This window comes from Leptinotarsa decemlineata, unplaced genomic scaffold (genome assembly GCF_025532065.1).
Source record: "Leptinotarsa decemlineata unplaced genomic scaffold, Ldec_3_MD MMD2_tig00026328_RagTag_RagTag, whole genome shotgun sequence".
Taxonomy (NCBI): domain Eukaryota; kingdom Metazoa; phylum Arthropoda; class Insecta; order Coleoptera; family Chrysomelidae; genus Leptinotarsa; species Leptinotarsa decemlineata.
In genome coordinates this window covers 25,627,591-25,649,905 of record NW_027412688.1, presented here as the reverse complement: position 1 = coordinate 25,649,905, position 22,315 = coordinate 25,627,591, and the positions used below count along the sequence as shown (strand labels likewise).

The following is a 22,315-nucleotide window of genomic DNA, read 5'->3' as shown; positions in this document are numbered from 1 at the left end:
GTTTCTTGTACTAATAAATTCGTCACTACAGGTGTTTTTATCGTATGCGAAATATCGTTTCATTAATTTTAACAATGTAGACCAGGCAGGACTGTAGTATACATGGTGTTCCTTGATGATATGCGAATATTCAAGGGTGTGGATTCACATAAAAAGATAATAATAGGTCGCTATATAAACTACTAGCAGACCCGGCCACGCGTTGCTGAGGCTAAGATTTTTGTTACCTATATTACATTGTAGTAAACTATTTAAGAGGAACGGTAGGAGAGCATCAGTCACGGGGACCACCATGTTGTTTTACATAGATGCCATTTGTAAAAAAATATGGCGACCTCCATGACACAGACTTTCTACTACCGTAACCCCTTAATACAGCGGTTCCCAAACTGGGGGGGCGTGCCCCCCTGGGGGGGCGTGGAGAAAGTCCAGGGGGGGCGTGACACCCAAATGAAATAAATAAAAAAAAATTACAAAAATAATTTCCTCATAATAATACTCCCCTCCCGCCATCCATGACCCCCACCACCCGTTACCTCCATTTGGCATTGGCGTGAGTGCGAGCGTCCCTCCACCCCTACCTTCCTTAAATTGAAAATGTATCTGTGTTACAATGTTAAATTTTGTATCAGTTATTATATTCGTTTTTCATGTAATACTTGTTTAAATTTTCACCATACGTACAATTATTGATATGTGTAGGGGGGCGTGGGGGGGTCTCCAAATAACCAGAGGGGGCGTGGTACAAAAAAGTTTGGGAACCCCTGCCTTAATACAATGAAATTATTATTTACGAACGAAGACGGAAACGTTAAAGCTGGTATAAAATCCACTGGATTGGGATTTGAAGGGGAAGGACTTTGAATATTTTTTTTATTTTATCACATGATGCAAATATTCTTTCGATTCCTCTTCAGTGCTTATAGGACTTGTCTACACTAGCATTGGACTTTGTTTCGATGTTATACCCATATACATATATGAGTTATCCGTCTTTATTTTTAAAAATAGACAAAAATTCGTTTTGACGTGAGATTTTCACTCCGTAAATATACGCCAAAGAAAAAATTACCACATTCCGTTCACAAAATATAAGGTCTCCGACAATGCTCCTACAATTATGGATCTGGCTATTTACAATCATTTACACAAAAATATAAAAGAAGCCAAATAATATTAAAAATGAAAACAGGAGCTCCCTCAAACAATTCTTGACTGAAAAATGTTTCTACTCGTTGGAAGAATAATTTAATGGCTAGTTATATCATATGTATTATATGTAGATAAGTGTATGTGTGTATATGTATTTATTTTTATGTTGACTTTTACATATATTTATTCTTAAATGACTGTACTCTGTTTTAGTGCTCTTGCATTATATACTGACCATTTCTATAAATTTTATATGTCTTGTTGGAAAATAATTATTATTATTATTATTATACCCATGATTCATCACCAGTTATGACCTTTTTAAGCAAATCTGAATCGCCGTTAACGTCATTCAACAATTCCTGAGCGATGCTCCAGCGACGGTTTTTTTTTTTTGAAAAAATTCAGCAATTTTGGAACGAACTTTGCTGTCACACGCTTCATGCCCAAAATTTACGAAAAAATTGCATGGCTTGAGTCAACCGTTATACCGACATCCTCAGCAGTTTCTCCAATAGTGATTTGACGATTCTCCATTACAATTTCTTCAGTTTGTCAACACGAACGTCGTCATACACATCTTCTCGACCTTCCGTGAAAAGCTTGTACCACTAGTAAACATTTTTCTGACTCAAGAGTACAATAACAGTATGCCACTGTCAACATTTCAATTGATATTAAGCACTTGAATCCATGTTTTACACAAAATTTGATGCGAATTCTTCGATCAATTTTTTTCGATGGCGAAAAATCGCCGAACACGCAAAACACTTCAAACTTTTATGCCTCTCACCAATAAACTAAACATGCAAAACACCTAAAACTGTATCTTCGAGACGAGTGTACCAACATAGCCCGCGAAATTTGGACATTCACCTTATATTTTGAACAGTCCACGTAGATCAATATAAAACCCATTGCGCCAGAGTTTACATTAATCTGAAAAAATTTCCGCAATAAGAATTATTTTTGATGGAAGACTACAGTTGGAACTGGATACTTGCGTCATCAATAAAATACGAAATAAATTGCATACTTTTATTTAGCATCGTTTTCATCTACACGTGGGAAATGAAACAAAACAGTTAACGTTCACGTTAGTACTTCGTAGAGGAAGGAATAGCTATACAAACTTGAGTCGTCGGCCACTGCTTACATGATTGTTATTGAAACGGTTTCAATTCTTTTATCATACAAAGATATTTGTTTTCACAAGTAATGAACTGTGGAAATTTCATATTTAATTGAAAACGTTTGTTTGAAAGTGGTTGAACAATGTATCTTGGCAAATGTTACATGTTTGGCATTCTATTTTCTGAAAAAGGTTGATGGCAGATTTGAGATCTATGGATGAACGAATAAAATTAAAATGAATCATAGAAAATACTAAAAATTACCGGATGGAATAAGCAATAAATGTGAGAATGCTAATTCGTAAAACAAATGAATTATTGTGACCTGAAATAAAATGGGATTAATGAATGGGTTCAATAAGTGAAATATCGAATAACCACTTCATGACGTTTCGATTGGTAGTGAATTGTTTTCGGGTCATGACTGTTCAGCTCTGTATGTATTTTTAGAATAATCGATAAAGTGTTGACTGATTTTATGACATATCGTGAAATAGGATTGCTTGTTAGTGAATTTCAAAAATAAAAGCAACTCTTTGATAAAAGGATGGGTTATTCGAAGCAGCAGCCCATTTTCGTTTCGTTTTCATTATTCGACTTATATCGGATGCATGTGTATTCTTTTGTTATCCCAAGTATGATTTTTTTTTAAGCTCTTTTAAATTATTTTGAATAGAAAGAATGCAGTTTCGAAAATATTACTGGTGCCCAACCGAAAGTTCAGTTTCGGTCGAGTGTCGGCAAAAAAACGGGTTTCGGCGGCAAACCTGCCGAAACTACTACCGAAACTTCATTCGGGAGTTCTCGCGCTGTGATCGGTCATGTTCGGCGCGTTGAATTTCATACAAGCGACGAAGCGACGAAGACATTTTGCCGCGTCCACGTGCCTAATCATGTCGTGACTCGTGACTTACTTTGTGATTTACTTTATTTATTACATAAATATTAAATACCTATTGTGATATTAGGTAACTATTCAAATAACAAATTTTAAGGTGCAATTAATATATTTTCTTAAGTAAGGGGTTGTTATGTTGATTTGTTGCTTATCAATAAGGAAAAATGTCGAAGACTGCATAACGTTGTGATTTAAAGATAAAAAATAAAGACTGACGGATTATAATAACGTTTTCTTTATTTTTCCCTCAAAACATAATCCTTGTGAGGAAATTTCGGTTTCGGCCGAAAGTGAGACCGTTGCCGAAATTCGGTTTTGGTCGTAAAAACCATATTCGGTCGAACACTAGATATCACACATATACGTATTTTTTTTAAGTCGGTAAATATCTACAACATATATTCATTTTGTTACTAACTACGCAGTTCATCTCGCTTCTGAAATTATTTCCCGAGTCCACCAATTTAAAACGTTCTCGGCCTTCGTTCCCAGTCAATTTGGTCTTGTCAAGACATAATTTTTTTATCTTTTCCATCACCCTTCTTCCGGAAAGGAAACGGATCACGACGCCCACTTGATCGTTGAAGATTTTCTGATCTTCCAGTTAGATTACGCGCTTTTTATTACTAACGAGATCACGTTCAACTGATGAGAGTCTTGAAAATATACCTTATCTTTTCTCTTGTCGATTATTTCGAAATTTTCCCCTTCCCGGTTATTACGTTGAATTTGTTATTTAAATTTCATGATTTATGCACATGGAATGAGCTGGTCGACGTTGGTAATTGGAACAGGTGTTTTTTTCTGTGGTATTGTATCTTCATTGAATGGAGTAGTTACTTAATGGGGGGAGGGGATGTCGAAGTGGTTTTTCCAGTCGAGTGCTCTTCGTAGGTGTTGCATATATTGGATTTTTTCAACAGGCTTTTATTAGCTTCACTTGTTAGTTTATTTGTTTGTAACCGACTCCTTTGGACTCGATTTTGACTAACTTTAAACGGACATATGCATTTTAAACTTTGTACACTCACAGTAATTTCATAAGTTTATCCTATTTTCCTGATCAGGATCACCAGGATTAAATAATTTCTTCACACTGCTGCTTGCGTGACATTTATTGAATTACAAGTAAAGCAATAAAATTCAATTTAAAAGTATAACAATAAAGTACAATTCAAAATTTTCGTGGATGTCAGTTAAGAATAAATAAAATAAAACAGTTGTGGATCCTGAATAAATATCAGAACATAACTGCCTGAATTCTACTCATATTGTCAAAATCGGTTGAATAATGGCAATTTCGAAAAATTTGCTTTATCGGGTAATATGTCAAAATTAGGGAAAGTCAAAATCGGTAGTACTGTCAATTTCGAGAAGTGTTTGTAAATATGTTAAAATTAGTAAATTTTTTCGAATTAGTTAATCTGATGTATATGCAACTGGTAAGTTAGCGTGGAAGTTGAAGATCGTTGAAAACTTTTCTATCCGTTCACTTCAACCATTTCTTCACATAGAATTTGTAGGATGTGTACGATTTAACTTTTTTTTATATTATCGGAAAGTAGATTATAAACTTTTGATGCTAAAAATTCCACCAACCGTTGACCAATAGTTTTTTTACATGGCCTTTCATTAATATATTTTTGTACAACTGCCATTAAAAGTGACAGTTTTAATGGTTGTCAAGAGTATTTAAAGATGATGCTTACAATTAATACTAGTGTTGAAAGTATTTTAACACGATTTTTTTCGACCAAATAGCAATAAACAAGACATCATTATTTAATTTTCAAGTAAGTTTTATTATGAACAATAGATATAGATACAGTAAAATTCTGCTACAAATGTATTATATACATTAAATACCAGCAAGAACTTCAAATGTGACTTTAAATAAAACGCGTGAGCTGTAAACGATACTGTTTGTTGGTAACCAGATGATTCGGCGTAACCTGACACGGCTACTTCACAGCAAATGCGATAATATGAAAATATGCTATGCTCGTTTCGCAAACTTTTTCGTTCACAAAATAAAACCTTACTTTTAACACTCATATCATGAATAGCTATTACTTTTTGTTCTAGTGTTGTAGTAATGTTCAATTGTTCATAATTTTATTTAATTTCTGCCATTAGTTATATCAAGGCATAGGACTTATTATCGAATTAGTTTAGAATTATTCTTCAGTTTGTGTTACTGTTTAAAGCGTGGTTTTATAGTTTTTGAACTATTATTTTCAAGGAAGATATACCATCTAAGTCTTCTAGGTACATGGGACGCGCTATTGTACTATGTATAATTTTTGTATGTTTAATACAGAAGTACGACCTTTTTTTTTAACTAGCGACCTTCTCCAGCTTTGATTGTGAAGCAGAGCATAAATGCCTTCATTTTTTAACGCGGCATTCACCTTGAAGTGAAACGAAAAGATATAGCAGACATTGGTATGACAGGTCTATACCAGATACTGAAAAATATAGGATTCATATACAAGTAAAATGATAACAGGAAGGCTATTTAGGATAAAAGCACGGTTGTATATATGAAAAAAGAGTCTTGAAGAATATACCATCAGTATTTTATATACATTGATGAAACGTGGATATTTTTCAAAGTTTTCCCGAAGAGAATTTGTAAAAGACGCATGAATAATATTCCTACAATAAATCTTGTCGCCTATTTATATCACAAAGAATATTTTTCATGGAAAGTATAAATTTTACCAAATATGACTTATTTTTCTTTCTTTGAAACGGGGTAAGATAATATTATAGTGCAAATGACACGTTCTACCCATAGTAAGTAATACCATCGATTTGCACAATAGAGGGATACCAAAAAATGTTGGTTTATGACCAATTTGACCACCTTCCACATTCCAAGAATAACAAAACGAAGGAAATTATGGTTTTTCGTAAATCTAGGCCTTGACGTTTTATGGTTGTATTTCCGACGAATATACTGATACATCAATGATATGTCAAAAAGTGGCAGTTAACCCCAAGAATTTTCAAATAAAATTACTAATAAAGTTCGCATACTATGAGATTTTTCAATAATAGCTTCACCCAAAATTTGATTTTGAAATTAATTTCTGCTCTCAAAAAAAAAAAAAAATTGATTTTTTTTTTCAAAAAAAATATAAAAGTGGGGTATAGCTCAATTAATTTCGCTTTTTTGTAAATTTTTCAGTTTTGGGAAAGTTATTTTGAAAAGTCAAGACTCCATTTGGGCACAGTTACCTCATTATTGCTCTAGATCAAGAAACGAATAAGGAAACGGTACAAGAATTTAGCGCCCAACGTGGGACCTGATTTTTAGTATAAGAAATTAGCGCTGGTAACTCATGATTTTTAGAGGAATTTAATTGTTAAACTGGGGGGAACTCCAAGACTACCAGAGAAATATTTCATGGTATGTTGTAAGCATTGAATTTTGGTATATTCGTTTTGTTGAATATTTATAGCGGTGTGATTTGTGTTCATAGCGTCTTGAGTACAACTTTTATATATATTAACAGTCGTGTTGAAATTGTTACTTCTCATCGGAACTTACATTTTTTGAAAATGGAAGACAAAATATAACCGTTAGACCTCTTTGAGGAATAAATTGATTATGAATTGCTTTTTCTCACCTTCGAACTATTCAATATATTATTTTTCCTCGCGAACCACGCGGTACTTTCCACACATCCGATCTCACCGATATATTGCCGTGCAATAAACGGCCAATCTCGATGTAGACCCGAGATCTTGACCTTCGCTCAAATCTTCCTGGATTGTTGTCATGATCGCGCTTCGGTATATCTCCGTGAAATGCCACCTATCACCTATCGATCGGTATATCTCGGAAGAATTTGATACGGAAGATATTAGTTGGCAAATGAACTCGAGAATGAGCAGCGATGGGCGTTCATCGGGTACCGTCAAGTCACTAGCGGGTGTAACCAGCGTTTCTGCATCGGTACGAAATTTACAGGGTGTTTTTGGATAACATGCTAATATTTAGGAAGTATTTTTCAGGTGCATTCTGGCAAAATACAATTTTGATAAACTCTCGGCAGCACAATAGTATAGTTTATACCTCTCAATAAATTTAATAATAATAATAATAATAATATAATAATAATAATATTAATAATAATGTTTATTGTGCAAAAACAGGTTTTATACACAAAGGGAAAAGGGTTAGCCGGAGGCTATCTTCCACCCGTCCCATAATTAGGAAAAAAAAATAAGCATACAGTAAGAAAGACTACCTATAACAATAACAATTACAATAGACACAAAAATAATATAAAACAAACTATTATGAGATTATAAAGATAACATAAAAGATTACAATCGTTTTTGAACATCTAAGAAATTAATTTTCAAAGTACTTTTGAATTGATATATAGACAAATGCATATACGGTAATAAATTATTTAGATACTTTGGTGCAAAGTAAGAAAAACATCCCTCAAATTTGGTGGTAACATGATATGGAATGGTAAATGTATCTTTTCTTAAATTGATAGAATGATTATCAGATCGCTTACTAAGTAATCTGAACAAGTAATTAGGAGTTTTGCTTTCCAATAGTTTATATAAGAATACAGATATGAGATAACGAATTCTAAACTCAATATTCAGCTGATCTAATTTCAATAAATATGGAGTTACGTGATTACGGTAGTTTATGCAGCACACAAATCTCATACAAGCATTTTGTATACGTTGAAGTTTGTGTTTATTATAGTCTGGTAAGAAGTTGTAATACACTGAGCTGCAATATAATAACTATATTCAAAATCCCTACCCAATGATCTGTCCTCATGATCTCACATACTCTTGGAAAATGTTGAGTCTGTTTTCAATACTTTCATAGGAAACTGTGATGCTGAAAAATCTTTGACCAAAGCTTTTTTTAAGGACAAAATACAAGCACTACAGGAAAACGCTTAAGGCGCTCTATCGGCAGTTCCTGTACGAAAGTAGCGATTCACATTGGATTTGAATCGATGGAGATTCGTTCTCAGAAAGTTTATTCCACATAAAGGCAGTTCTCCAATTGTGAAGTTCGAGGTGTACTGAGTGGAACTCCAAAATGATGAGCAGCCACAGTCCGTCGCGTATTATTGATATGTACCGCTCTTGGTGGAATCAACTGTGTCAAGTCGCTTGAACTCGCCAACCTTTCTATCAAGGTTGCAAGTGATGTTCGCGTCTCCAATCAGGTGGATCGCTCTTTTCTGGATGGAATCCAGCACTTTCAGGGTACGCTTAGGGGCGGAGCTCCATACATGAGAACAATACTCCAAAGAAGGTCTTTGCTATCTTTACAGAGCATCTAAAGTTGCTGAAGTGTGTACAGTGTTCTGATTTGGAACAGTAATTCTTCTTCGAGATACTGTCTGTAATTATACCTCTCATAGAGGTTAAATGAGAGTCCAATTATATAACTACCCCATTTTCCAACCCACACGTTAACGGAAAACTGCTCCTGGTGACAGGATTATAATATGGCATATGAGTCTGTTTTATTCAATCCAAAAGTGATCATTTTGAAGGAATCATTGATAAATGGTATCCGTGATAAAATCGAAAGAAGTAGAAAATGAACACGTTGGATGTGGTAGATATATACATGGTAAGATGATAGTTTGTTTTCGTCTACCTAATTTGAGATCTTCCTCAACAGAATTGAAAACCACTTTCCCAACCGAGTCTTCAATTTTTGGTGTCCTTGCAGTAAGTTTCACTAGTTTTAAGTGATTATTTCGTTCAAAACGTATATTTTCGTACACTCTTCTATGAATGAGCAAAACTGTTCGTGAATCTGGAATTTTTCTAATTGGAGGGCGCTATTCATACAACCACCTGGCTTCACACACAAATAACGTTTCACAAAATTATTTAGGGTTATACCACAGTTGTCATAAAAAATAAGGCATTTGTTCGGGTAGATTAATTTCTTGAAATGGACTCAAAAATGATTGACTTGAATACGTTATGGATTTTCATGAAGTATCGACCAATGTCATCACATACCCTTGAATATAGGTATGTTATCAAGAAACACTGTATTAGGAGTCATAGTGTACTTTTTAGGGCAATGCTGTTAACAAACTAATGCCTACTACAACCTTTTATAGTATTTTTTAATTGCTGGACCTAGCACCTATACTCGTGAGTAAACACCAAGTACCATATTTCTGAAGTGATACATGCAATAAGACTCAAATTTGCTGTCAATGCGGCCTGATTTCATGACCGTATGGTTGAGCCTTTGTGGTCAGTAGTTTCTCGCTTCCGAAAAGTTCCTAAACTCCTTAAGTAGTTTATTGACGATCTGCTTAGCCTTGACGCACCATTTACCCCTTGAATCCTGTTAACGTTTTTTACGGACATCCTTCTGTTTTCCTCTGGGGGTGGGATGGTGAATTGTTATGGTTGAAGCCCTTTCTTTTGATCTTCACAAAAATTTTCATCCTTGGCCACTACCGTGAAAGCCCTGAATCTCTTTTTCTTCATCCGCCTCTTGAACAGTTCTTTTTTACAGATTTTAGTCTCAAAATATCACGAGAAGTTTCTAAGAAGCAAACTACTCTGTAAGACAAAACAATCCGTAACGATGGCAATTTCGTACCCTCTTATCCCCCACTCTTGCAGCTACGGAAATTGGTGGTTGACGAGTTGTTCAGGGGATTCTCAAGAAGTAATGCCTTCATCGCTTTCATTGTTTTCAGACCTCAATATAGCTCCAACCCTCTTGCTTTGTTATTTTTTTTTTCTAGTAGGCAGAACGTACCACTATTTCGATGGATGAGACAGCGAGAACGCAAGAATAAATCGGTGCCATGGACAGTGTAAAAGGTGCACAATACCTTTACCCAAATGAAATGGGTGCCCCAAATTTCTACCCGAAAAAAATCACATCTAAATTCGTTTCGGTTCCAACAAAGGATCGCGCCGAATAGATAGGCAAACACTCGAGTAATTCTTCCTTCGATCAATCGATATGTAGCACTCCTTTATCGAGGTGACTTCTTGAAACCTCCTTGAGGGGTTAATCCAGTCGGACTGCATAAGTTATCCCATTTCAAGTTGATTTTCTTTTTTTTTTACTTTAAAGTAGTGAGATTATTTTGAAATTAGAATAGTATTATTTTTTAACTAATTATCGTGATCTACGATCAGCTTTCTCATATGGTAACGTATATTGATCGAATGTTTAGTACCCGTACCCAACTAGAATAATCGTGAAATTGTAGCGGTACTGATTGAAGATTACTCTATTGGACATACTGCGATTGCGGCATCCAACGGATAATTATTGACTGAAGAAGAGATATATGGTTTTGGTGCAGGCGGTTTGTCAAAGATTATATCATAGAGGTGCGAGGAATGGAGGAACAGTAACCTGATGAGAGTTTCAAAATTCGTAATTAAGCGTTAGTGTTTTGTGAGTTCGGCCATTATAATTTAATTGCCTGTTTATCAATTAAATTGAGATAGGAATTTGAACATTCCGACTGTTCCAAGAACTTCCGTAGTTCTCCTAAGCTTTGAAAAGAAAGTTATTTAGATGGAAATAAACTAACTTAAATTTCCTGAGCAGTGGAAAACGGCTCCAATTTGTCCGATATTAAAAAAAGGTGACTAGCGATATCACAAACTACAAGGTAATTTCAATATTTAAAAAGTTATTTCTCCTTCTCAGCATAGTTTCGTACAACAAAGATCATGTATGACAAATCTTGCATATTTAAATCAATATGTCTGTACGTACCTGGACAAGCAAAAACAAGTCGCTGTTGTTTATTTAGACTTTCAAAAAGCCTTCGATCAAATAGATCATTATGTTCTTCTCAGCAAATTGACAAAACTAGGACTCTCTAACCAACTGCTTACTCTAATTGAATCTTATCTAGTTAACAGAAAACATTTCGCCGAATATGAATCTTTCAAATCGGCTCAGTACGTAGTTACGTCTGGGGTACCACAGGGTTTTAATCTTGGACCTCCTTCATTTTTAATTTTCATTAATGATCTGGCAACCTCTTTTAATATTCCTAGCCTACTATTTGCAGACGATCTGAAATTATATTATAAAATCGACGACATTACTGACTGTCAAGGTGTACAACATGAATTAGTACCAAACTTTGGTGCAACGATAATCGTGTACAACTGAACACATCCAAATGTAAAATAATATAATTCACAACAAAAAAGCCAACTTCAATGTACGATTATTCAATCAACAATACTACAATCATTCATTTACAGAAATGGCGAAAACTTCAAAAGTATTGTCACTTCAAAATTGATATACTTTGCGTATGCCAGATCTAAGTTAGTGTATGACTTTTAGGTGTAAATTTTGGAAATGTCTACTTATACGTCTACTTTGAAAATGACATATTTGTATGGAATTAAATTTTCAGCATTCAAAAAACTATTTGATAATATATTCAATTTGGCGAAAGCCTGATTAATGATTATTGAAAAATTAGTGAATATGTCGGGCGAGACCATTATTTTGGCAATAATGTGATTTTTGAAATAGTTTGTAAAAAAATTTAAAATCATGTGCAATTAATTTCTTAATTTTTTCATCGAATTAGATAGTAATGGTTTATGAACGTAGTGCTACTGCGGACCTTCGGAACCAAGGAATACAACGCTTTGCGATGCTTGGTTGGCCGTTAGCAGCAAAATATTTAATCCTTTCTGAACATACTCTTGCTCAGTGGAGACGGGTGGGGTTCTTTATCGAACAAAAAAAGAAAATAAATCAATAAAACTCGAATAGTTATACCAACTATATTATCCAAATTAAACAACCTATCAAGTTCGATAATCCTCAACAAAATCAAATAAATGTTAATTGCTTGTCGTTGACAATTGACAGGGTGACAATGTTGTGGAACCGGAACTGGATAAATATCTCAAAATAAGAGTCCGTCGATGAAAAACGTTTGACAGTTGGGGAAATCGCAATTATGAATGATGGCTAGCCTGATTTCAGTAAGGAAAAGAGTAAGAGGAGTGACAGGAAAAGAAAGAAAAAGAGGGGCTATGGTGTAAACAGGGGTCAAAGGTCGATCTTCATGTAAATATTGCATGAGATGTAAAAAATGCAATCTTGTAATATTATGTTCTTGAGGCAATTATTCGTCATAAATGTACTAGTTACATGCGCTAAATTCCTTAACCTTTTAGTATATATACTGAAAGTGTACACTGTTAACGCTAGAGGTAAGTTGTTTAATTTTGACCCACTATAGGTTCTTTTAAAGTTGTTATTTTTATGCTTTTTTTCTTTACAGGAAATGAGGATGTGACTGAACTAATGGTCTAGCACAACTTGATAACTGTACAACTATAAAGAAAGAAAACGAAACAATTTGTGTAGTAATTCATGCACAATCAGTGAAAGCGACCATGCTGAGCAATAAAATGATAGAAATAAAGCACAGTTCTGAAAAAAAGCTTATCTGTGCCAGTTCTAGTTACCTTTTTCCCAAATCAATGGTACCAAATGTGAACGAAATTTCAATCATAGAGAAGAATTTCAATACAGACATAAATCAATCTGAATGGATGATGATGACAAGTATAGGTTGTTTTGAAATTTTATTTATTTTGTAATAACTGTTATATTTTTAATGATCTAAGTGACTGAAGAGACCAAGTTTACGGCTAGAGATAGTGAGAGTAGGAAAATTTGAGAAGAATTGAAATAAAAAAATAATATTTAATAATAATGATTATCTGTAAGGGCAAGACCGCATATAATATAGACTTGTTGACAATCCGATTCCTCTATTTATTTTCTCCTTCTTCCCTTCCTTTTTAGTCTAAAATTCTTAATATCTAGAAAGAGAAAACAAAACCGTAACAGTAGAAACACTCGTATCATGGCAAGGATAATTTTATTGGGGAGAGAGCATATATGTACCGTGGTCTCTGTTCCACGACTTCAGTACTCCTATCATCCGACATCGATGACGGACGAAAAGGATTGTTTAATAGCAGACGTCTAATCTAAAATGATATATTTATAGAAATCTAATTCAGACTAACTGGTAAATAATAGCTTTGAAATTATAGTTTTTACCGCGATGCGAAGCACATAAATCGGCGATAGGTCAGCTTGTAAATCAAAAGGTTTCATTTTTTAGGTATGTATCTACTATATTTGCCGGACGTGATATTTGTTATTTATTATCATTATAGCTTGAGTTGTCCAAGAGGATTCTTGCATCGGTTCATTAATAATGTTGCGTCCTTTCAACGTGAAACAACATTGAAATGGATTGTATAAAGGCTTTCTATATCGAAATAATTATGTTACACATTTGTTAGGTCAGTAGAAACCATTCTGCAAAATATTTAACCTAATCATTTAAATAATAATCAGAACCTAATCCCGGTAGAGATGAAATGAATTTCTTATAGTCTAGGATCCCGCTTCACTTCACTACGTCCAAAACGTAGTTAATCAAACTCTCTGGCAACCTAACAGGTTGCCAGAGAAAAAGTGATCGCTAATATTTTTAATTAAAAAAATGTGTGTGCTTTGAACCACACGACTGAAGTTAAACCTTCAGCTCCATCTATATGTATGTATGTACATACAATGGCTATATCTGGGATACAAATAAAGTATAAGAAATCTGAGAATCTCAATAATAATTGAGTAAATATGGAATTAAAAAAAAAATTGGAACTAACGAAGAATTATCTTCAAAATCGGTTTTTCATTGTCAAACATAACGAAAAAATTTCAGATAAATTTCCAACTAGGTCAGGTGTACCACAAGAATCGAATCCAGGTCCACTTCTGTTCATAATTTTCATCAATGATTTACAGTCAACTCTAAAATATATAGAATGTCTTCTTTTTGCTGATAATTTGAAACTCTTTAAATCAATCCAAACAGTCCGATACTGTACATATCAGCAAAAGAATATAAATAAAATTTCAAATTGGAGTTTGAAGAATAAATGTAAGAGTTTAATTGTATTCATATAAAAAATGTAATACATATTATGAAATTATGAACGACAACATTAATCAATTGGCGCTCCGGGGCGACTTGAAGGATTCCATTGGCGCATTTGCTTTTTCCGCTGCAGGAAAACCCGGAAAAACCTGCAACACCACATCATCTGAAGATCTTGATCTGCCAATGTCCTGTCTTTCATAGAATATAATGTAGAGGCTCCAAAAATTCCAATAAATTCAAGATTCTGCCAGAATATTTAGTGACACGACTATCGTCAAACTTAAAGCAGTCCGTTTCGTCTTTGACCAATGCGTAATAATTACCGGATTCAACGCCAGAACCACCACAGCGACTGCATGAAGATTATAATGGTGGTCTGCTAGATCGAAGTGTTCATCCATTTCGAACCTTCGTAAGAGTTTGGTGGTTCCGTCAGAGGTTGAGTCATGTTTGAAGATCATCAGTGTTATTATTAGATTGACTGGTGCATTAGCTATACTTGTTTTCTTGTTAATTTGGCGCATATTCGGCAATACGGTTGACCACCACCTATTAGAAGTTCTTTTTTTAGATGATTCAACAAAAAGCTTTGCACGGACTAGTTATCAATCATATTAGGAAACCGTAGTTGAAGTTCTAGAAAATGACATAAGTTTTTGCTACCTCTAGCAAGCGCTAAGCATGTGTGCTAGGTCCCGTTCCCACATGTGGTTCACTATTGGAATTTGGACGACCGGTATAAAATCGGCCGTCCACAATCGGTGTGTGTGCAATTAGCCATTAGTAGGTTGAATAATCTGTCACAACTTTCAGAAGTATCATTATTCAGTGTTCGTATGGGAGGTCTTGTTTTACAGTCTTATTAACTATTTGTTGGAAATATTTTTACTAGCGTTCAACCGCCAAAGGCTTCCAGTATTTTTATGTTTTGTTTCAATTATTAGAAACTGGTTATCTCGGTCTGATAGCGTGTCTGAAGATTATTATCTCCACTGAAACGGAAAGTGTTTTCTATTCTCAATAGAAGGATCATCATTTATGAAATAAATAGAATTATTATCGAGGGAATAATTCTTCACGATTGCATTATCGCTTCAATTTCAGCTGAAATTGTTTCAACAGCAATGAGACTTCCTCAACTGTAATGATATAATTCCGTGGCATGAAGAGAAACATTATGTCGAATGAAGTTGTTTCTTTGAATGTTAGTCTAGTTCACCGGTGCAATTTCTCATTTGTCGAATTCGACTTCACAGAAGATTATAATTGAGGATTTAGGTATAATTCGATTGTAGGTCCATACACGAAGATGCAAAACTGCATCCTGCTTTCACGAGAACAAATGTGAAATGAAAATCCTGAAATACATAGTCCAGATTTGTCAGTACATCGTAAATTTTAGCAGTGAGTATTATGATTTGAACTTTGAGACATATAAATTCGCGCATTATAATGCGTGAATGTAACTTCCTTGGGACGAACGACAATCACCACCTAATCACCACCCCAATTGAAAGTCATCGTTATACCACTTTGCAATTTACTTCATCAGTGTATTTGTTATACAGTTTACAGTAAGGTCAATATCTCTCCAAATATTTATTATTCTCTGCCGTATATCCAATATCGAAGAAGGTTTTTTTTTATTTATTCAATCCGCATTCGACCTCAAAGGGTCATTTGCGGTGGAACAATATAATATTTACAATATGTTGGTAATCTTAATATCACTGATATATTGAATGACTTTTCTAAAGTTTGTATTCGAAAGGATGGAGATGTCACTAGGTAGCAGAAGGGCATTTCTGTACTGCTGGTATTGGGGACAGCTAAATAGATGATGTACAGTTAATGTTGTGTAGCACCAGTTACAATTTGGTGGTGGCTCCTTCTTCAAGATGTGCTGATGTGTGAGTCTGGTATGTCCAATCCTTAGGCGAGTTAGAATCGTCTGATGTTTCCTGCTTAGTCCAGAATAGTTCGGCTTTTCCATGTTCGGATTTAGTTTGTAGAGCTTGTTTGTTGTAAGTGTCTGCAATCTGACTTTCCATAGATGCGAGGTTACAGATTTAATTTGGTTGTATAAATCTTGATATGGTATTTTCTTCATTATTCGTAATACAGGGCTTGTGGAAGAGTTACTAGCCATTTCATCGGCTTTTTCATTTCCTGGTATCCCAGTGTGTGATGGGACCCATACTATTTCAACTTTTTTACCCCCCTGATATAATGCAGCCAGGTTTGATTTGATTTATTGTAAAATTGGATGTCTGGGATAAAGTTGTTAGATCCCTTCCACTGAGCTGAGCGAGTCCGTGTATATTACAGTGTTTCCATCTGTTCTCCTTGCTTTCATAATGGCTTTGGATAACGCATATAGCTCTCCAGTGTACACGCTACAACTTTTTGACAGTTTATAAGAGTCTGTACCATGCTCGCTGATAACTGCTGCTCCCACTCCTTCTTCACATTTTGACGCATCAGTGTATATATGATTGTATTCAGTATATTTATTGGATATTGCTCTGAAGGAATTTAGGATGAGTGAATTAGAAGTGTAGTGTTTTGGGAATTTGAGGAGTTCAGTGTTGCAAGGGGGAATATCTATTGTCCAGGGGAGAAGGGTGTTCGTATTAATTGGTTGTGTTGAAGTGAAATCTATTGTTGCTGCTATTCTGCGTATCCGAGTATGCAATGGTGCCATTATATTGGGGTTTCGCTCATAAATTGGATTGGTATGATGAGGAAAAATTCGTTTATGAACAGGGTTTCTGTAGTTTCCCGATATCCTTGCTGCATACGTTAATGTCAGGTATTTTCTTCTGATTTCTAGAGGGGGTTCTCCTGCTTCCACGTAAAGACTTTCCACGGGACTGGTTCGGTATGCGCCAAGAGAAATTCTCAAACCTGCATGATGAATGCTGTCTAGTTGTTTGAGCACTGATTTACGACCACTGGAGTACACTATAGATCCGTAGTCTATCTTCGAACGAATTATCATTCGGTATATATTTAACAATGTGACGCAGTCAGCTCCCCAAGATTGGTTTGCTAAAACTTTCAACAGATTGATGCCGTTCTGACATGTCTGTTTCAAGATATTAATATGTTTTTTACATTGAAGTTTTTTGTCAAATATGAGTCCGAGAAATTTTATCTCGTCAACAAATTCCAATTGACAGTTGTTGAGTGTTATAACTGGTGGATCCATACCAGAACTTTTGGAGAAAAGTATGCATTTGGTTTTGCTAGTTGAGAATTCAAACCCAGTGTTTTTGGACCAAGTTTCGAGTTCATATATTGCGGTTTGCAGTAGTCTTGCTGCAGATGGGATGTTTCTACCACTTGTATATGAAACCAGATCATCCGCGTACAGATTGGCTCTCACTGGTGCTCTGATATTTTTTAAAATATCGTTTATGGCAATCAAGAATAGAGTTGTACTCAGAGATGATCCTTGGGCGATGCCATTTTCTTGTATTTTCGTATTTGATAATATTCCGTTTGTTCTCACTCTGAAAGATCTATTGGACAGAAAATTTTGAATAAATGCAGCGGTTTAGTTTTAGTTAGCAGTAGGTTTAGTTTCGTACATCTTTTGATTCACATAGCTCTATAAAAACGTCCAAAGGTGTCAAATCTGGCGAGCGGGCTGGCTATTCTGTAGGACCTCGACGGACAATCTAACGGCCGGGAAAAGTAGTATCCAAATAGTTTCTTACTTGTCTGGAGTAATGTGGTGGTGCTACATCTTGTTGGAATACAATATCCATATCAAATTCATTAAGATTCCCTTCGACGATTTTAGTAATGAGAGGATCAACAGTAGTTTCCAGCATATTCAAATACAGTTCCCCTGTTAAATTTTGATCAATAAATAGAGGTCCTACAATATGGATCCCAATATTCCTGCCCGAACGTTAAGTTTTTCAGGATATTGAGTATGTGTTTCCCGGAAAACGTGAGGGTTGCTGTCACTCCAATAACGGCAATTTTGTCTGTGAACATTGCCGTTAAAAAAATGTACATTCGTCAGTAAAACAAATATTGTGGAGAATTTTGCAGAATTCTGTTCTTTGATCAGGGTCATTTTCAGTTAATTGGTGTACCACTTTAATTTTGTATGGTTGATACCTATTCCTCTTTGAAAGTCTCCACACAGTAGAAGGAGACACCTCACAAACATTCGCGACGGATTGAGTAGAATGTTCCCAATTTACTACCATCTCACCAATTATTTGCACTTGCTGTTCTTCCGGAATGGACGGATGACCTGGGGGCTTTCTGTTATGTACACTACCGGTAGTTGTGAATTGGGATACAAGTTCCCTGAAATATTTTCTACAGATAGGACAATTCGGAAAACGTTCATTGAAAATCTTTTCAGTCTTATGGATGTTATGGGTCGCACCGTAAATAAAAATCGCTTCAATTTTTTCTTCCCATAGACGAGAGTTGACCATTTTAGAGATTGTTGACGTGGTACCTTTCTACTAGTAAAACCGAAAACTAAATGAGAATATTCTAACTGAACAATTATGTTCATTGACGTACTGACATTTTTTTTCGTTTTTATAAACAAAAAATAACTTAACTTTATCAGGTTGTTGGAATTGCCATATGGTAGATAAAAAGGAATATTTCTAGAAATATCGATATTATGTGTTTGTCTTCATTAAATTATTAAATGTTTCGCCATTTTGTAGTATATGAAAATATTAACTTCATATCCTAGGGTTGTGAAGTATTCGTCAGGAGCTTCAAAATGATGTGTCACAAGACCCCCCTTTCCATTTAATTTTTTTTTCCGATGGCGCCCAGTCGCTATCTTGAAGTTTCATCTGTCAATTTCACTTCAAAATAAAGTATTCATGCATTAATTTCATTATCCCAAATTTAATTTTTTTGAGTTAACCCGTTCAAAAAATAAAAGGGTGGGGGAAATCAAAGAAATGCACTGTATTATAAAGCGTTCCTATGGGTGATATCTGTTTCAATTCCATAACGAATGTTTTCGTATAACTCAATGTTCATACGAAAGTGGATGTTTCGAAAGTGTTCTTTCTTTTGTGTAATTCAATGTTCACTTGAAAGTTGTTGTTGTATTTTTTTTCAGTTTGTATCCGAAAGCAACTTCTATGGATGATCTACATATCTTCATATAGAGTTTTTTTTTTTCAACTTGATTGCTTTTTTTTCCCAAAAACAATCTCTTCTAAAAAATATATCCCTTTCAACAAAACTTTTTGTTCATTTCTGTACAAAATGTGAAATCAAAAGTAATATCAAAAAGTGATTAGAAAAAGTAATGGTTTTCTGATTGATCATGTAAAAGAAAGAGCTGAAATGTAATTTGACGAAAAATACCTTTTCTTCAATATAATTCTGAGACTATTATTGATACGCAAAAACGAAATAATAATTCTCGAAGTTGATAAATTTTAATACCCGAATAACGAGAAATTTGAAAGTACAATATTCGAATACATGAACAGAGTACGTAAATGACTAAACTCGATCTACCTACTTGACGCAGCTAGATGCGTCACCAATACGTCGCGTATTCTTTTCGAATTTATTGAAATTCAGAATAGCGTTTCCATTGGAATTAAGAATGAAATACCTATGAAATATGAAAAAAGAATAATTTTCGATTATAATATTGAGCTTTCTGTTTATCATATATAAATTATTGGTATTCTACGATGAGTATGAAATGAAGTACTGTTGTCTTATTTTTGTGAAGTTATGTGAATCAGTGAAGTGAGGCTATCTCTTCATTGTACTGGTGAGTTTTATTTCATTTGCTTATTAATTTGAGTTGTCTCAGAAGTATTAGGGCCTAGTTACTGTCATAATAATAATAATATCAAATCAAACCCGTGAAACCTGTGAAACTCTGTTTTGGTGGCTTAGTCTCAAATTTTTTCATCATTTCATGGTTTGAAGGGGATAATCAAATATAAATAAAGTTTCGAAACATGACACATTATCCACTACATTCAAACAAACATCTACTAAGTTTTATTATGAAATAATATATAATAATATATATATATATATATATATATATATATATATGTATATATATATATATATATATAAATGAATTGCTGTTCGTTAGTCTCGCTAAAACTCGAGAACAGCTGGAACGATTTGGTTTATTTAAAATTATTTTTGGAAGTCCAGGGAGGGTTTGAAAGGTGAGTAATTATGAAAAATTTCGTCAATAAAAATATTAATAAAAATAAAAGAACTCAAGAACGACTGGACTAATTTTTATGATTGCCGTAATAAGTATTAAAATATGATACTTTATCAATAGAAATAATAATGATAATAAAGAACTCAAAAACGGCTGGACCAAGCACTTCATTAGTTCTTACTTCCATTGTCTAATATGATATAAATTGACTTGAAATCCCTGAAAGAATCTATAAAAATTAAAAAGATCAGCTAAAAAAATAACAATAATTATATTAAGCAAAAAAAAAACTGAAATTACAATTAGATAGAAATACAAGCAATAAATAAAAAATTGAACTATTCAAAAGACATGAAAATTAAAAATTATTGAAAAGAAATTAAAATTGAAAATTAAAAGATTCCAAGCCAAGTTACTTCACAATGTTTCGTGGTGCACTTCATTTCATTATTTCGGATTTTCATTGTCTAATATGATATAAATTGATTTGAAATACCTGAAAGAATCTATAAAAATTAAAAAGATTATCAAAAAAAGTAACAATTATATTAAGCAAAAGAAAAACTTGAATTACAATTAGATAAGCTAAATTCGGACTTCTATTGTCTAATATGATATAAATTGAAGTAACTTGGCTTGGAATCTTTTAATTTTCATTTGTTTTTAATAATTTTCAATTTTCATTTCTTATTAATAGTTCAATTTTTAATTGTTGCTTGTATTTTTATCTAATTGTAATTTCAGTTTTCTTTTGCTTATTATAATTGTTATTTTTAATCTTTTTAATTTTTATAGATTCCTTCAGGGGTTTCGAATCAATTTATATCATATTAACTGAAAAACTTTGTTTAGCGAAATATCACAAGGAAAGTGATGTCATTCTAAATCTAATATGACGGACGCCATGTAATAGTGATGCATTGGTAAAAATAAATGAGTTGAAACAAACTAGAATGTTTAAGATAAAATAATTCAAAAAACACTTCATTGTTAGATTTTCACCACAGAGTTTTACTCTGGAGTATAGACATGCCTCAAATTTTATTTCGAAATATTTACTTTTTTGAAATTTTCAGTAAGTAGAAAAATATTCATTTTTACTGAAATTGATTGTCTATTATGAGCATTGAAAGTTTGCTTTCAAAAATATTTTTAAGTGTTATTCTTCAATCAGTTCAACCAACCTCATGTCATCTCTATATTTATTGTTATATTTTTTCAAAAATTATGATTTTTTTCAAATAAACGTCAAAATATGTATATGCATTCTCTTCCCAATGATACCTACATTTCAATTTCTACAAGATTCCTTCATCTGCCATGGTTTTCTCCTACCATGTTAGGTGTCCGCTGAGAGAATAACGACCATGGGTACGGCGTAATGACAGGACATTGCAAGAAATTAATAGCACCTGAACAGAATATCGCCCGAGGCCTTTCCAACCGGAGTAAGAGATGATGATAATCTCGCAACTTGACACCAAAACTCATTTAATATTTGCGTTCGATAGGCAGTAGGTACGGCTCACGCTATATCTCGGAAAAAAAGAAGAAGCAGCAGCAGATGTAGTAAAAGTCGGACGGATACCCACCGCGTTGTGAATCGTATTCCAATTACCTGACTCAAAACATTGTTTGATTTTATTTCACCAGCCGTCTGATGTTTATTTAGTAATTCACCTGGTTAAAAATGGTACGTTGAGATGGTATTTGATGGGATAACGACTTGACGTTAATGATGATCATTTCTTGTGGAAACGTTATGGCTTAATCAATGTGTAAGCATTCTGGTTTTTAGCTGTTTTAAGGAACTGATAGTCAGAGTGCTGTTTTTGATTTTTCTTTACCTAAATGGTTCCACTGATCGTCCAATCACCAGTGAATGCTTTCCTCAACGTGAGGTAAGTTGTCATTGGGTCCAAAAACT

The 22,315-nt window shown here is 34.0% G+C and overlaps 1 protein-coding gene and 1 long non-coding RNA gene across 3 annotated transcripts in view; both read left to right on the top strand.

The window, feature by feature from the left end:
- twin (CCR4-NOT transcription complex subunit 6-like twin) overlaps window positions 1–22,315 on the top strand; it is a 337,401-nt gene that overhangs the window by 148,605 nt on the left and 166,481 nt on the right. The gene's annotated exons all lie outside the window — the stretch shown is intronic.
- Window positions 1,568–19,308, top strand: LOC111511287 (uncharacterized). The gene is made up of 3 exons (XR_012467201.1): window positions 1,568–4,625; window positions 6,377–12,429; window positions 12,501–19,308. It is a non-coding gene; the product is annotated as an uncharacterized lncRNA (long non-coding RNA).